This window comes from Oncorhynchus nerka, linkage group LG24, assembly GCF_034236695.1.
Source record: "Oncorhynchus nerka isolate Pitt River linkage group LG24, Oner_Uvic_2.0, whole genome shotgun sequence".
NCBI classification, from domain to species: Eukaryota; Metazoa; Chordata; class Actinopteri; order Salmoniformes; family Salmonidae; genus Oncorhynchus; species Oncorhynchus nerka.
The window spans coordinates 29,333,538-29,348,822 of record NC_088419.1 but is presented as its reverse complement, the minus strand read 5'-3'; the positions used below and the strand labels follow the sequence as shown (position 1 = coordinate 29,348,822).

At 45.1% G+C, this 15,285-nt stretch overlaps 1 pseudogene; it reads right to left on the bottom strand.

The window, feature by feature from the left end:
* Window positions 1-15,285, bottom strand: part of LOC115107808 (protein enabled homolog) — a 166,980-nt pseudogene that overhangs the window by 78,540 nt on the left and 73,155 nt on the right.

Here is a 15,285-nt window from a genome sequence, read left to right as displayed (position 1 = left end):
CAACCAAACACAGGGGAATTCTGCAAACTCAGCACTGGAGGAGTTCAGCAAAAAGAATAACAGCTAACAAACCCCCCTTCTCTAACGAGGGGAGAAAGAAAAACAAAGGAGAACAGCAGAGCGAGAGAGGAGGATAGAGAAGGGAAGGAAGGAGAGAAGAAGAGGGCGTCAGAGAAAAGTCCTTGGTTATGTCGTTATTAAGACAGCTCACACTACAAACGTTGTTGCAAACAGACAGGGGAATTGGAGAGGACTGAAACATCCTCTCTCACTCCCTCCCTCTCGCTCTCACACACATGCACACTGAGGATATCCTTAGACTCCTTCAAAGTGCAAGCAGACCCCAGGGTCTCCCTCCTGTCAGAGGCAGGCTGCAACAGGCAGGCTTTGATAGTGTGAGAACACCCACACCGCTGGAGAATGTCATCACCATTCCCATAATCAAGCTCATCACTATCGGGTAATTAATACAGGCTAGAAAAGTTCAGTGAGAACCAAGCATTCAGCCTCAGGGAGAGATGAGGGCTAGAGGTCATTGGGGGAAACAGCCAGATACACTAGTCAGGCAATAGGCTAGTCGGGAACAAAGAGCTGAAGGACAGGGGAGAGAGTCAGGGGGAGAGAGTCAGAGTCAGGGGAGAGAGTCAGGGGAGAGAGTCAGGGGGAGAGAGTCAGGGGGAGAGAGTCAGGGGGAGAGAGTCAGGGGGAGAGAGTCAGGGGGAGAGAGTCAGGGGAGAGTCAGGGGGGAGAGTCAGGGGGAGAGTCAGGGGGAGAGTCAGGGGGAAGAGACAGGGGGGAGAGTCAGGGGGGAAGAGACAGGGGGAGAGTCAGGGAAGAGACAGTCAGGGGGAGAGTCAGGGAAGAGACAGGGGAGAGTCAGGGAAGAGACAGGGGGAGAGTCAGGGAAGAGACAGGGGGAGAGTCAGGGAAGAGACAGGGGGAGAGTCAGGGAAGAGACAGGGGGAGAGTCAGGGAAGAGACAGGGGGAGAGTCAGGGAGCGATGAGGGCTATAGGTCACTGGGGGAAACAGAGCCAGATACACTAGTCAGGCATTAGGCTACTCGGGAACAAAGAGCTGATGGACAGGGAGGAAGAGTCGGGGAGACGGGGGGGGAAAGAGTCGGGGAGACAGGGAGAAGAGTCCAAACAGAAGAATTCTGCAAACTCAGCACTGGAGGAGTTCAGCAAAAAGAATAACAGCTAACAAACCCCCCTTCTCTAACGAGGGGAGAAAGAAAAACAAAGGAGAACAGCAGAGCGAGAGAGAAGGAGGATAGAGAAGGGAAGGAAGGAGAGAGGAAGAGGGCGTCAGAGAAAAGTCCTTGGTTATGTCGTTATTAAGACAGCTCACACTACAAACGTTGTTGCAAACAGACAGGGGAACAGCAACCCTGTTTGAATGTATAGTTAAAGTGACTGTGCATATTTGATAAACAGAGAGTAGCAGCAGCATAAAAGGGGGCTGGGAGGGGGGTACACAATGCAAATAGTCCAGGTAGCCATTTGATTACCTGTTCAGGAGTCTTATGGCTTGGGGTAGAAAATGTTGAGAATAATTTTTGTCCTAGAGACTTAGCACTCCGGTACTGCTTGCCATGCGGTAGTAGAGAACAGTCTATGACTGGGGTGGCTGGGGTCTTTGACAACTTTTAGGGCCTTCCTCTGACACTGCCTGGTTTAGAGGTCCTGAATGGCAGTCAGCTTAGCCCCAGTGATGTACTGGGCCGTACACACTAGCCGAGAAATTCCCATACCAGGCAGTGATGCAACCAGTCAGGATGCTCTCGATGTTGCAGCTGTAGAACCTTTTGAGGATCTCAGGACTCATTGGCTACATCGTGCCCTCTTCACGACTGTCTTGGTGTGTTTGGCCCATTCTAGTTTGTTGGTGATGTGGACACCAAGGAACTTGAAGCTCTCAACCTGCTCCACTCAAGCCCCGTCATTGAGAATGGGGGCGTACTCGGTCCTCCTTTTCCTGTAGTCCACAATCATCTCCTTTGTCTTGGTTACGTTGAGGGATAGGTTGTTATTCTGGCACCACACGGCCAGGTCTCTGACCTCCTCCCTATAGGCCATCTCGTCGTTGTCGGTGATCAGGCCTACCACTGTGGCCCGTCAGGAAGTCCAGGATCCAGTTGCAGTGGGAGGTGTTTAGTCCCAGGATCCTTAGCTTAGTGATGAGCTTTGAGGGTAGTATGGTGTTGAATGCTGAGCTGTAGTCAATGAATAGCATTCTCACATAAGTGTTCCTTTTGTCCAGGTGGGAAAGGGCAGTTGGGTCTAGGGTTTCTGGGATAATGGTGTTGATGTGAGCCATTACCAGCCTTTCAAAGCACTTCATGGCTACGGACGTGAGTGCTACGGGTCTGTAGTCATTTAGGCAGGCTGCCTTTGTGTTCTTGGGCACGGGACTATGGTGGTCTGCTTGAAACATGTTGGTATTACAGACTCAATCAGGGATATGTTGAAAATGTCAGTGAAGACACCTGCCAGTTGGTCAGCACATGCCTGGAGCACACGTCCTGGTAATCCGTCTGGCCCCTCATCCTTGTGTATGTTGACCTGTTTAAAGGTCTTACGTCGGCTACGGAGAGCGTGATCACACAGTCGTCCAGAACAGCTGATGCTCTCATGCATGCCTCAGTGTTGCTTGCCTCGAAGCGAGCATAGACGTGATTTAGCTCGTCTGGTAGGCTTGTGTCACTTGGCAGCTCGCGGCTATGCTTCCCTTTGTAGTCCGTAATAGTTTGCAAGCCCTGCCACATATGACGAGCGTCGGAGCGGTGTAGTACGATTCAATCTTAGCCCTGTGTTGACGCTTTGCCTGTATGATGGTTCGTCGCAGACAAGACAAGATAAAGCGTGCCTATCTATATAAGGAATAGGGTGGGTTGAGATTATTAAATATAAAAGCACTAAACCTCTCTCTGAAAGCTTCACTCATTCAAAAGTTTTATTTGAACCCTAAATGCTTCAAGTAGATTAATAAGAAAAGCTCACCCATTGCTTAAAATGGCATTTTTGCCTCTGTGCAGATGCCATGTCTCATTTTCGATTAATTGAAAATTATGCTCTTTCTCAAACAAGCACTGCAGAGCTGACTACAATTTCATCCCCCTGAAAAGATACAACAAATATTATGGCTGAAATAACTGTATTTATGGGAAAGATATTTGAAAACGGTATATTGTTTTTAAATTATATTGTAAATTGGAATGGTAGATTTGTCTTTCATGGAGTTTTCTGAATTGCATGGAACTCAATACAAGATTACAACCAATTGATTACAGCTTTACCCCAAAAAATGGAGGAGAGCGGTGGCAATGGGAGGAGGTAGGGAACTGGTCTGTCTGCCCAATATAAAGGATCAAAACTGGCAGAGGAATAAAAACAGCATAAATAGGAAACTATACCAGTTTCATTTGAGGACCAGGATGTTGACAGCTGTGCCAAACAGATTGCAAAATAGTTCGGAAGAGATTTATGATGTACCGATTCCACGGTACAGGGTGTATGAGTTGATATATAAAATAAAGCAAGATTCAAGACTTTTCAGCTAAAATTATATGAAATTCTTGCCACCAACAAAATGTTGAATATTTGGGCCATACAATCATCGAAGCTCTACAGATTTTGTTGTGAGGATACAGAATCAAGATCATTTCTTTTGGTGTTGCCCTCAGGTAGTATGTTTCTCGTCTCAGGTTCAGGAATGGCTGAAAATGCATAACATTTATCAAAAATTGACCCTAGAAATAGTACTGTTGAGAGACTGGGTCAGTCAGTTACTAATACTCTTAGTAAAAGTATTTATCTTCAACTCACAATCTATCTACTCAAATAGAATCCATGGATTGCATGTATTTTAAACATCACAGGATAGTTGAAAGATATATGGTGTATAGAAATCCACATGTGGAATTGGAGACAGGTGGGAGTGGAGTTGCTGGGCGGGGGATAGAATGACGGTCAAAGATAAAAATAAAGTCAAAATAAAACATAACAAAAAGTAAGTTTGAATGACACTGAGGGGCAGTGTTGGTACAGTTAATGCCGGATTGCCTGAGGCTGATGAGGTGCAGGTGTTTGTACACATGCAATATACACACGCTCTCATTCAAATGCACACATACACGAACACACACGTAAATAGTGCCATACATGCACTGAAACATATTCAGTTGGCCTTGCTGCTATGATTTTTGTTGTATTTGATGTCTTTTGTTTTTTGATTTGTTGTTTTCTGTTTCTCCTTTGTCTTTTTATATTTTGTTGGTTGTTGGTGTATTGGGGGGGGGGGGGGAAATCACTCGTCCGAGTCGCTGTTTTTGTGGGAGAACTGTCAACGTGCCCTTGAGCAGGGCGTTGACCCTGGTTGCTTTTGTGTGTCGCTCTGGATGAGAGTCTGTTAGATGACTAATGTAATGTAGTTGAGTGGCTTCACTGCAAGTATATTGTATACTTTAAATAGTCAATAAAACTAACTAAGTCCATCGACAACCTCATCGCCAAAGCGACGTACATGCATATCCCAACCAGAAGCCATGGATTACAGGCAACATCCTCACTGAGCTAAAGGCAAGGAGTGGGACTCTAACCCGGACACTTATAAGAAATCCCCACTATGTCCTCTGACGAACCATCACAGGCAAAGCGTCAACACGGGACGAAGATCGAATCCTACTACTCTGACGTTCGTCGGATGTGGCAGGACTACAAACTATCACGGATTACAAAGGGAAACCCAGCCATGAGCTGCACAGTGACACGAGCCTATCCGACAAGCTAAACACCTTCTATGCTTGCTTCAAGGCAAGCAACACAATCATGAGTGAGAGTTTAGCTGTTCCAGATGACTGTGTGATCGCGCTCTCCATAACCGATGTGAGCAAGACATTTAAACAGGTTAACATTCACAAGGCCACAGAGTCAGACGGATTACCAGGAAGTGTACTCAGAACATGCGCTGACCAGTTGGCAAGTGTCTTCACTGACATTTTCAACCTCTCCCTGACCCAGTCTGTAATACCATAAACTATCAAAATAAAGAAATTCACACACTCCATGTGTAATGTCCCAGCAGTTGAATGGGTATCTACCAACGTTTTGGCATCATTGTGCCTTCCTCAGGGAGTTAGTCAGCACCTCCACACAAACTATTATTCTGGGTATGTTTTTTTACCAGTCGAATACCTACATGTTTTAAGAAGACCACCATAGTCCATGTAGCCAAGAATGCCATGGTAACCTGACTAAATGACTAATCACCCTGTAGCACTCGCATCTGAAGCCATAAAATGCTTTGAAAGGCTGGTCATGGCTCACATCAACACCATCATCATCATCATCATCCGGTGTCAGAGGAAGGCCCTAAAAATTGCCAAAGACTCCAGCCACCCTACTCATAGACTGTTCTCTCTGCTACCGCACTGCAAGCGGTACCGGAGCGCCAAGTCTCGGTCAAAAGGCTTCTTAACAGATTCTACCCCTAAGCCATATGACTACAAAACAATTTATAAAATCGCCACCAGACAATTTACATTGACTCACGCCCCTCGCTTTTGTACACTGCTTCAAATTATGGTGGAAAATAAGTATTTGGTCACCTACAAACAAAATGTCTGGCTCTCACAGACCTATTACAACTTCTTTAAGAGGCTCCTCTGTCCTCCACTCGTTACCTGTATTAATGGCACCTGTTTGAACTTGTTATCAGTATAAAAGACACCTGTCCACAACCTCAAACAGTCACACTCCAAACTCCACTATGGCCAAGACCAAATAGCTGTCAAAGGAAAGACTGAATCTGCAATAGGTAAGCAGCTTGGTTTGAAGAAATCAACTGTGGGAGCAATTATTAGGAAATGGAAGACATACAAGACCACTGATAATCTCCCCCGATCTGGGGCTCCACTCAAGATCTCACCCCGTGGGGTCAAAATGATCACAAGAACGGTGAGCAAAAATCCCAGAACCACACGGGGGGACCTAGGGAATGACCTGCAGAGAGCTGGGACCAAAGTAACAAAGCCTACCATCAGTAACACACTACGCCGCCAGGGACTCAAATCCTGCAGTACCAGACGTGTCCCCCTGATTAAGCCAGTACATGTACAGGCCGGTCTGAAGTTTGCTAGAGAGCATTTGGATGATCCAGAAGAAGATTGGGAGAATGTCATATGGTCACATGAAACCAAAATATAACTTTTTGGTAAAAACTCAACTCGTCGTGTTTGGAGGACAAAGAATGCCGAGTTGCATCCAAAGAACACCATACCTACTGTGAAGCATGGGGGTGGAAAGATCATGCTTTGGGGCTGTTTTTCTGCAAAGGGACCAGGACGACTGATCCGTGTAAAGGAAAGAATGAATGGGGCCATGTATCGTGAGATTTTGAGTGAAAACCTCATTCCATCAGCAAGGGCATTGAAGATGAAACGTGGCTGGGTCTTTCAGCATGACAATGATCCCAAACACACCGCCTGGGCAACGAAGGTCCTGGAGTGGTCTAGCCAGTCTCCAGATCTCAACCCCATAAAGAATCTTTGGAGGGAGTTGAAAGTCGGTGTTGCCCAGCAACAGCCCCAAAACATCACTGCTCTAGAGGAGATCTGCATGGAGGAATGGGCCAAAATACCAGCAACAGTGTGTGAAAACCCTGTGAATACATACAGAAAACGTTTGACCCCTGTCATTGCCAACAAAGGGTATATAACAAAGCATTGAGTTAAACTTTTGTTATTGACCAAATACTTATTTTCCACCATAATTTGCAAATAAATTCATTAAAAATCCTACAATGTGATTTTCTGGATTTTTTTTCTCATCTTGTCTGTCATAGTTGAAGTGTACCTATGATGAAAATGACAGGCCTCATCTTTTTAAGTGGGAGAACTTGCACAATTGGTGGCTGACTAAATATTTTTTTGCCCCACTGTATCCTGTTACCTAGTCACTTTACCCCTACCTCTATGCACAGTATATAGCTACCTCAATTACCTCTGCACATCGACTCAGTAATGGTACTCCCTGTATATAGCTACAATATCTTCTACTCCCTATATAACAATGTTATTTTTATGCATTATTTTTTTATTATTTATTCACTGTGTATTTATTCCAAGTGTCACTATTTAATTTGATACTTTTAAAAAAATCTCTCATCGTCAACTCTGCATTGTCAGAGAATGACCAATAAGAAAGCTAATTAATGTTAATCTACACCTGTCGTCTACGAAGCATGTGACAAATAAAAGTGTATTTTGCTTTGAAACCTGGATTCATTCATACAGACCTGGTTCTGAACTTCAGTCAGTGGCAAGGAGACTATAAAACAATAACTTTCCCCTCAGGGAAGAGATTGGGTGCAGTGTGCGTTGGAAAACTACAACCGTCAGATCTCTCAAAATGACTGATGATCCGCTCTGCAATCATATTACCAACAACCAAACACACCTCTCTCTGTCCCAGGCAGCCAGCCCTCATTGAGAAAATATCACCAGAGCTACAGTGTGTATATTACTCAGGCGTGGTGGTGGAGATTACAGGAAAGCTATTCACATTAGACGCAGTGGCTCATCGCATCCGTCAACAAATTAAGCGAAGGCAGCGCAGGCAACCAGCATAATCACAGTCTGTTCCAAGGCGACTCCATCTGAGGTAACTGTGGGCTGGGCTCAGCAGACTGCTGCTTGGAGAGAATACAAATACATTGTAGCTATCCCCCCAGAACACTGCCAGGCCAGCCGCTAGCAAGCCTTTCCAGAGATTAAGCATATCTGGAAAACAGAAATGGCCGCCACTGAAAACAATGCATCATTTGTTAGCAATAAGTAAACAGTCTGACTAAAAGGCCTAAACGGCCCGGTGAGAGATACTAGGCTCAGTGTGACTGCTGTTGTGTGGAACCCCTGAGGGCCTAGTCAGTCACAAGTTGTTGCAGCCACAGAGGGGGTCAGGAACAGGGCCTTGATTGAGCCCCTCACTAGGCCCCTGCGCCAGACCCAGAGTTCCTCAAACACACACACAACCTCCCAAGACACACATCAGAACGTCTAATTGCATCCAATTTTACGAGAGCAGGTCCTCAGTAAACATTTGATCTCACTCTGAGGACAAGAGAGCCATTCTGCCAAACCAATATAAACAGCGGATCAAAACGAATTAGACGCAAATCATTTCTTTGTATTTATTTATTTTTTCCCTTCACCCGACCATATTCAGCTTAGTGAAGCAAAGAATTCTGCAAAGTGAGGCAAAACATTGATGAGTCATCTGTGTGGACTGTAAACACAAGAATATTTTTTTAAAGTGCCTTCGGCAAATGTCTGGTCAAGTACTGTAGTTTTAATGTGACGCTCAACTGTGATGACATTTATAGAGGGTTTCGCTCTACCTCTTGGGTCCTGCTTAAATCTACCAATACCTAGTCAGATTAACCAGTGTGTCTGAGAACAACACTCCAAGGCTAACCCTTACCCAGCTTTTACATCAGCTAAGAGTTGTGCATCCTTGCCCACTAAACATGCAGGACACCTCTCACTACGACTACTTGCAATGGCTGAAGCAACAGGACGGCAACAGGCAAGACCACCTCGCATTTGTCAAAACACCAAAGAGAGCTGGATATCCCAGGTCATTACAGCAGATATTCTTCCCGTCGGTCAGCAGAGCTCACCCTCACCTGTGTCCTGAGAGTTGAGCACCTCCAGGGCATGCATCATGGCACTGGCGAATACGTTGGCATCCTCTTTGCTGCCAAAGTTGAGTCCGTAGACCTGCCTGGCATCGCGCCACTGGTGGAAGGTCTGTGTGGCCTGGTTGTACTTGAGCCCCTTGGGAATGGCACAGTTTATTACCACCTGGAGAAGGATAGAAAGGGGGAGAGAGAGGGGATCGAGAGAGATGGGGGGAGATCGAGAGAGAGGGATGGTTTTTGAGATGGTTTTGATAGCTAATTTCAATTCCTTAGAGGACTACTGGTGATGCTCAAAACAATTATCAAATTGTATTTGTCACGTGTCGAATACAACAGGTGAAATTAAATGCTTAATTACAAGCCCTTAACTCGATTGTTGGTTAAGAAAATATTTACTAAATAAACTAAAGCAAAAAATGTAATAAAAAGTAACAAAATAACAAGGCTATGTACACGGGGTACCAGTAGCGAGTCAATGTGCGGGGGAACCGGTAGTCAAGGTCATTTGTACATGAAGTTAGGGGTAAAGTGACTATGCATAGATAATACACCGTGAGTAGCAGCAGTGTAAAAACAAAAAGGGTCTGTGTCAATGCAAATAGTCCGGGAGGCCACTTGATTAATTATTCAGCAGTCTTATGGCTTGGGGGTAGAACCTGTTAATAAGGAGCCTTTTGGATGTAGACTTGGTAGCAGAGAGAACAGTCTAGGACTTGGGTGACTGGAGTCTGAGTTTTTTGGGCCTTCCTCTGACACCGCCTAGTATATAGGTCCTGGCAGGAAGCCAGTGATATACTGGGACGTACTCACTCCAGTCTGTAGCGGCGTACGGTTGGATGCCGAGGAGTTTCCATACCAGACAGTGATGCAACCGGTCAAGATGCACTCGATGGTGCAGCTGTAGAACTTTGAGGATCTGGGGAACCATGCCAAGTCTTTTCAGTCTCCTGGGGGGGCAAAGGCATTGTCGTGCCGTGTTTGAACCATGACAGTTTGTTGGTGATGTGAACACCATGGAACTTGAAACTCTCAACCCACTCCACTACAGCCCTGTCGATGTTACCGGGTATGTGTTCAGCCCGCCTTTTCCTGTAGTCCATGATCAGCTCCTTTGTCTTGCTCAGGTTGAGGGAGAGGTTGTTGTGCTGGCACCACACTGCCAGGTCTCTGACCTCCCTGTAGGCTGTCTCATCGTTGTCGGTGATCAGGCCCACCACCGTTGTGTTGTCAGCAAACTTGATGGTGTTGGAGTCATGTTTGGCCATGTAGTTGTGGGTGAACAGGGAGTAAAGGAGGGGACTAAGCACACATCCCTGAGGGGCACCAGTGTTGAGGATCAGCGTGGCAGGTAAGGGTTGCCTACCTTCACCACCTGGGGGCAGCACGTCAGGAAGTCAGGGATACAGTTGCAGGGGGAGGTGTTTAGTCCCAATGTCCTTAGCTTAGTGATGAGCTTTGAGGGCAATATGGTGTTGAATTCTGAGCATTTTCACATAGGTGTTCCATTTGTCCATGTGGGAAAGGGCAGTGCGATTGAGATTGCGTCATCTGTGGATCTGTTGGGGCTGTATACGAATTGGATTTGGTCTAGGGTTTCCGGGATGGTGTTTATGTGAGCCATGGCTAGCCTTTCAAAGCACTTCATGGCTACTTTCATGAGTGCTACAGGGCGGTAGTCATTTAGCCAGCTTACCTTTGCTTTCTTGCCACAGGGACTATGGTGCACTTCTAGGGAGAAGGATAGGGAGAGCGAGTGAGATGGTTTGGATAGCTATTCTGTGAGGACTACTTGGGTTGTGCCGTGGCGGAGATCATTGTGGGCTATACTCTGCTTTGTCTCAGGATGGTAAGTTGGTGGTTGAAGATATCCCTCTAGTGGTGTGGGTGCTGTGGCAAAATGGGTGGGGTTATATCCTATCTGGTCCGGGGGTATCGTCGGACAGGGCCACAGTGTCTCCCAACCCCTCCGGTCTCAGCCTCCAGTACCTATGCTGCAGTTGTTTGTGTCGGGGGGCAGGGTCAGTCTGTTATATCTGGAGTATTTCTCATGTCTTATCCAGCGTGTTCGTTCTCTCTCTCTCTTGACACCTCTCTTTCTCCCTGAGCCCTAGGACCATGCCTCAGGACTACCTGGCATGATGACTCCTTGCTATCCCCAGTCCACCTGGCCATGCTGCTGCTCCAGTTTCAACTGTTCTGCCTGCGGCCTTGGAACTCCTGACCTGTTCACCGGACGTGCTACCTGTCCCAGACCTGCTGTTTTCAACTCTCTAGAGACAGCAGGAGCGGTAGAGATACTCTCAATGATCGGCTATGAAAAGCCAACTGACATTTACTCCTGAGGTGCTGACCTGTTGCACCCTCGACAACCACTGTGATTATTATTATTTGACCTTGCTGGTCATCTATGAACATTTGAACATCTTGGCCATGTTCTGTTATAATCTCCACCTGGCACAGCCAGAAGAGGACTGGCCACCCCTCATAGCCTGGTTCTGGTTCTGACCCTGCTGGTCCTAGGTTTTGGCCTTTCTAGGGAGTTTTTCCTAACCACTGTGCTTCTACACCTGCATTGCTTGCTGTTTGGGGTTTTAGGCTGGGTTTCTGTACAGCACTTTGTGACATCAGCTGATGTAAGAAGGTCTTTAGAAATACATTTGATTGACTATTTGTGTTGCTCAAAACAAGTGTATCGTGATTACAGGTAAGGAAATTATGTTTTTAGAGTTCATAAGAGTCATACATTACAGCTAATACAACCTCAGTCAGTCAGTCTACTACCAATGTTCCCTCAGAGCTGTGTGAATGCGCGCAGCTCCCCTCAGACTGCCGTGCAGAAGAATAATGAGCCCGCTACAGTTTCCCCCCATTAGTTAACACTCAGCGTTTCGCTCTACTGGCGGAATTGTGTTCGAATCAACACAATATTAGCCACTTTCAGTATAATATACCGAAACAAAACAAACTAGGCAAGATTTAGTATGCAAAACTAACTGTGCAAGAGATTTTCTTGTAGGCAGAGGGCATTGGAGTAGGATTCTTTGCATTGACAAACTCAGGCCTGTACTCTACACAGACCGGAGCGCCATAACCAATCAGAGCTGAAGTAGGCCTATATGGAAATAGCCTTATCACTTTGAACTGGACTGCGTTTAGTCTATAGTATGAACGGTCGGGAGTAAATGTGCTTGTTTTGAGATCAAAGTGAGAGCTGCATGTAGCCACGTGAGCACATTTGTTCATATTCTTTGGTAGTGAGTTATTAGCCCAGTTAACTCATTTCTAGTCAACAATGGGAGAGCGGTTTCTTCCAACGAGAGCAGAAAATGTGTGTATTTCTAGCCATCTTTGAACAGGGAGTCAGGTAAAGAGATGTTTATGTCTTAAAGGGAAAGTGTTGTATTTTGAGAAGGTCTTGAATAAGCTAAGTAGCCAATAGGCAGAGAATGGGAATAATAATTCATTTTATTTTGTAAAGTGGTTTCTTGCCTCATATTTTCAGTCACCTTGTCTGAAGGACAAGTGGAAAAACAGCTTTGTGTCAAGCCCTGCATGTTTTTTTGTCTCATGGAATGTAGGCATTGAACACCACACATTGGCTGCTACTGTAGGCTGAATGATAGAACAGCTATTTCCATGTTAAAATGTTAGTTGTTTTTGATGGTAGGCCACTTTGGTAGTCCTACACTATAGTTAAATCGCCACAGTTGCCTACTTGGCCACTGTTAAAACTAACTTAAAGGGGGGTACCTAGCCAGTTGAACAAACTGAATGCCTTCAACTGAAATGTGTCTTCCGCATTTAACCCAACCCCTCTGAATCAGAGGTGCGGGGGCTGCATTAATCGACATCCATGTCTCGGGCGCCTGGGGAACAGTGGGTTAAGTGCCTTGCTCAAGGGCAGAACAACAGATTTTTACCTTGTCAGCTCGGGGATTCAATCCAGCAACCTTTCGGTTACTGGCCCAATGCTCTAACCACTAAGCTACCTGCGAAGCGGGTACAGCCTCAATGTTCACAGTAAATGTGCGACGGAAGTTACACAGAATTTTCACAACATTCAAGTTCGCGCTCAGCAGACCGGAAATTTGTTCAGTGCCAAAATTTTGGGGAGGGAACATATACTTTACTGTAGTAAGTGTGGTGATAGTCTAAGGGACCTTGAATGATAAATGTGGTGTTTTAACAGCTTTGGCATAGGACTAAAGAGCAACCCTGTGTCTATAAGTCTTCAGGTCAGAGAAACATTAGCACACCTTTCATAAACAACTGGAGGGTATCGAATGAGATGCGTTCAGCTCACAAGCAATTATTCAGAGCCTGAGGTAGTTCTTCACTTCTAGAATGCTAAGGTTCGCGAAAAGCCGTAGGGAAAAAATAGCTAGAATATCTGCACAAAGTTCATTTCAAAAATCTATAATTGAATTAGAACATTCCTTTGGCTCTTGAAAGTGAATATTTCTCACTTTTTTTCCCTCTAGGCAGCCAGGCCAGAGATTTATATCATCTGTTCTATCATTTATTGTTGATGAGCTCACTGAGGCACACAGAAGAGCAGAGAAAACTAAACGGGTGTCAGTTCGACACCAGCCAGAGAAACACAGCACACAAATAGTTAAACTAGCCTCTATCAGAAATCAGCTGTACTGTATCCTGGCCGAGAATCACTCTGGACCCCTATGAGACTTTAAACGAGTCAGGCTCGGAGAGGCATTCAAGGCCTAGCTATAGATTTCACTGCTGTTGTCACCAATTGAAAGAGTCATTGCAAAGGGAAAAGTAGCCTATAGATGCTGCAATTGAAGGAAAAACTGAACGTGCTGGTTCTTGGTCATGTTTTTGTTGGGTTCATATTCTTCAAATAGAAAGGTTCTCTGAGGGGCCAACGCCACAACCAGACAGAGTCTTTCTCTTAACGATTCCCTCCACTAAACTAATTCAGACAGGTAGCAGTCAGTCGGATAATAATAAGAGCTATTAAATCGACGCATTTTGCATTTATCCTGTCTCAAATTTGAGATAGAAGTCAATAATCACATCAATACTAATCACACAGTGCGTGTACTTTTGAATTTCTCTGCTCATTAGGAGAAACCAGAAATCCACCAAAGAACTTAATACGCTACAGGATTATGTAGATTCAAGTCTGTCAGTGTATGAAGTCTGACCGAGTTATGATGGAATATAGAAACATGTTCCTCTATTATCAACTTACTGAATTACTAAAGCAGAGTATGAATAGAACATTTGTGACGACATAAATCCTATTGCAGGTGGATTTTCCATGTCATGCAGTTTAGAGTTAACTCTTGGGTTTGGGTTATACTTAGGGGCCGGGATGATACCAATATTGTGATACTCGTTAGTATTGTGGCAAGGAAATAAAACCTACTGAGGAAAACAGACCTAATGTTGGAAACAAACTCACCCAGAGTCACATGTATATATTTTCCAAGCTACAACATGCAATGTTTTACATACAGCAGGTTTCTAAAGGACAAAATAGTTAATTTTTACCAACAGAAAAATATTACAATACTGGTATCTGGCTCACAATTGGCCTAGCGTCATCCGGGTTACGGTTTGGCCGTGGTAGGCCGTCATTGTAAATAAGAATTTGTTCTCAACTGACTAGCTAAATAAAGGTTCAATAAAACATTTTTTTAAATTTTTAATCGTCCCGGGTCAAATCAAATCAAATTTTATTTGTCACATACACATGGTTAGCAGATGTTAATGCGAGTGTAGCGAAATGCTTGTGCTTCTAGTTCCGACAATGCAGTGATAACCAACAAGTAATCTAACTAACAATTCTAAAACTACTGTCTTATACACAGTGTAAGGGGATAAAGAATATGTACATAAGGATATATGAATGAGTGATGGTACAGAGCAGCAAACAGTAGATGGTATCGAGTACAGTATATACATATGAGATGAGTATGTAGACAAAGTAAACAAAGTGGCATAGTTAGTGGCTAGTGATACATGTATTACATAAGGATGCAGTCGATGATGTAGAGTACAGTATATACGTATGCATATGAGATGAATAATGTAGGGTAAGTAACATTATATAAGGTAGCATTGTTTAAAGTGGCTAGTGATATATTTACATCATTTCCCATTATTAAAGTGGCTGGAGTTGGGTCAGTGTCAATGACAGTGTGTAGGCAGCAGCCACTCAATGGTGGCTGTTTAACAGTCTGATAGCCTTGAGATAGAAGCTGTTTTTCAGTCTCTCAGTCCCAGCTTTGATGCACCTGTACTGACCTCGCCTTCTGGATGATAGCGGGGTGAACAGGCAGTGGTTCGGGTGGTTGATGTCCTTGATGATCTTTATGGCCTTCCTGTAACATCGGGTGGTGTAGGTGTCCTGGAGGGCAGGTGCCCCCGGTGATGCGTTGTGCAGACCTCACTACCCTCTGGAGAGCCTTACGGTTGAGGGCGGAGCAGTTGCCGTACCAGGCGGTGATACAGCCCGCCAGGATGCTCTCGATTGTGCATCTGTAGAAGTTTGTGAGTGCTTTTGGTGACAAGCCGAATTTCTTCAGCCTCCTGAGGTTGAAGAGGCGCTGCTGCG